The sequence below is a fragment of the Urocitellus parryii genome, chromosome 12, assembly GCF_045843805.1.
Source record: "Urocitellus parryii isolate mUroPar1 chromosome 12, mUroPar1.hap1, whole genome shotgun sequence".
Classification (NCBI taxonomy): Eukaryota; Metazoa; Chordata; class Mammalia; order Rodentia; family Sciuridae; genus Urocitellus; species Urocitellus parryii.
The window spans coordinates 61,412,817-61,415,560 of NC_135542.1; the positions used below are offsets into that span (position 1 = coordinate 61,412,817).

The 2,744-nt window shown below is 40.1% G+C and overlaps 1 pseudogene; it reads left to right on the forward strand.

The window, feature by feature from the left end:
• Positions 1 to 1,171: 1,171 nt before the first annotated feature.
• On the forward strand, positions 1,172 to 2,366 carry LOC113178120 (ganglioside GM2 activator pseudogene; annotated as a pseudogene).
• Positions 2,367 to 2,744: the final 378 nt, after the last annotated feature.

Here is a 2,744-nt window from a genome sequence, read left to right on the forward strand (position 1 = left end):
ATGGCATGAACCTCCATAATCAAGCTTGTGAATTTAAAACCTTGGGAGTTTTTGCTGTATAAAAAATAAGTACCAAAGATTCAAATTTGAAAGGTGTTTTATTTCTTGTACTTAAAATACTTACTCTTATACACCTTCAAATATCAATTTACAAAGATCAATTCATCTTCAAGTCTTTCTTAAATATTTACTTTCCTCTTTAAATTTTGTTAACATACTATTTAAACACTCACAGAAACTGAATTATGAACAGCCAAACAATGTAAATCTTTCAAGTCTTTGTATTTTACAAACTTCCAACTAGAGTTGAAAAGATTGTCCATGAACATATCTAATATGCATTTATTTTAACAGTTTGACCAAGGTATTTCTTCTATAAGCTGAAGGGACCACCAAGGTTGGGCCAAACTCTCTTCAATAAGATGAATTACCATATTTTTGCAAGATGAAGCACTAGCTAGTGAACTTCTATCCAAGGAATGCCTACTTTATAAGTTTCCATAGCTAGAATGGTGTTAAAAAAAAAAAAAAAAAAAAAAAAAACCTCACAGGGGAAAACAATGTTTAAAAACAGGAGAAATAAGCCTCATTATATTCCACAGTACAGAATTAGTTCTAAAGTAAAACGAAAGCAACTCAACCTTTCCTAAGAAATTTAACAGCAGTGCGATTAACAAAAACTAGAATTTATAACTCAGTCTACATATGTTAGTTTCTGCCTGGGTAATTTAAAATCTGCATTAAGTTCATTACTTATCTAAGGCTTCAGGTGAGGAAGGCATGTAGTTCAACTTTCATTAGTTTCAGACTAAGAAAACCCAGAGCAGTAATTAACTTCTTCAAGGTCACATAAATTGTATGCTAAGAGTCCTGACCTTCCTCAAGTCCTAGCTCAGTGCTATTTCCACTGCTCCACCCAATTTAATATTATTCGCTTAACACTTTATGTTTTCAAAAACAAATTTTTATAAACTGACTTAAGTGTATTCCAAGACACTTAAAGACATTTTATGGTGCTGCACAAAAACCCAACCAAGACTTTTGGCAAAAGAGATATAGTGATTAAATATACCTAAATATCCCTTACAACATTCCTATTTCCAACTTTCACACGAGTTAATTTTGAACAAAAACTTCCTGAGAAGAATTTCCTTTTTTCACACTACAAAGTTATACTCTGAATATTTCAAATAGTTAGGTGCAAAATAAAAAAAAAAAAAAAAAAGAAAGAAAAAGAAAAAAGCTAAGGAAATGTTCTCAGAGGAAGAAAACGTTCCTTTTTAAAATGTGGTGCAGAGTTAACTCCGCACGGATCCACCCTTTGCAATGCATCCCTTGATGCGTACTCTGCTCCTGATCTTCCTGGGCTTGCTTCTTATGGGCCCTGCTGCCCGGGGGCGCACAGTCCTAAACCGCTCCCCCCTCCCCCCCAGCTTGGTAGCTTTTCCTGGGATAACTGTGATGAAGGGAAGGACCCTGCTGTGATCAAAAATCTGATGTTGGAACCTGACCCCACTGTCATTCCTGGGAATGTGACAGTGTCGAGGGCAAGACCAGTGTCCCCCTCACTTTGCCTCAGAAGGTAGAATTAACGGTGGAGAAGGAAGTGGCTGACTTCTGGGTCAAGATTCCATGTGTGGAGCAGCCTGGCAGCTGTACCTATGGAGACTTCTGTGATGTGCTTAACACTGTAATTCCCCCTGGGGAGCCCTGCCCAGAGCCCCTGCACACCTATGGACTTCCCTGTCACTATCCCTTCAAGGAAGGCACCTACTTGCTGCCCAAGAGTGATTTCACAGTGCCTGACCTGGAGCTTCCCAGCTGGCTCAGCAACCGGGAACTACCGCATCGAGAGCATCCTGAGCAGTGGTGGGAAGTGTCTGGGCTGTGTCAAGATCTTTGCATCTCTAAAGGGCAAATAAAGTGGCAGCAGCCACAGCAGAATAAAGGGATAGAAGGAAGGCCTTTGTCTTCCTTGTCTTGTTTGCCAAGGGCCAGTTCTGACTCTCTGCTGTCTTAAAGCCCTTTTTTATGATGATTCCGCTGCCCTCACTGAATATCCTTATGTGCCACTTACATTTCAAGCTGGGACAAGCAACTCTGAACTAAGGGAGGGTGAGTGTGGTAGTTCCCAAGAGCCCAGGATGTCTATGGGCTAGCCACATCATTCTCCTCCCCATCCAGATAACTTTCTAAGAGCTTCTTTTATTTCCAACAAAAGGAAATCAACATGTTTGGGGACTTTAAGTTCAGACTGACCCAATCTTGGCCTCCAGAAGTACCTTTTTAACTTTCTCTTTCTTTTTGTCACTAACTGAAAAGCAGAGTTCAGGGTATTAACATTTTTCATCCTACTCCAAGCCCCTCCTATAGTAAAGGGGCTGAAGTAGTTGATCTCCATCTGTTCCTCCATTAACTTCTGTAATTAATTTTGCATTCTTTTATAGGTTTGCCTGACACTGGGGCAGTGTATCCTGGAGAGGCAGGGTGTATGTGGTTGAGGTTTCCTTGCAGGAGTTATTTTAGGAATGCTATAGTTGTTTACAATCAGTCACCAATTCTGGTGGCTTCAGGGCCAAGCAAGAAACATCCGTGAGCAAGAAGGAGCACTAGAAACATGCTGCTTCCAGGTGTGACCTTTGGATAAAGATAATACATGCCATGGATACAATAAGCACTCCTCATACTATACTAAATAAATAAATAACTGCACTGATACAAGGCAGCTGAGCTCCAGTCTGCAG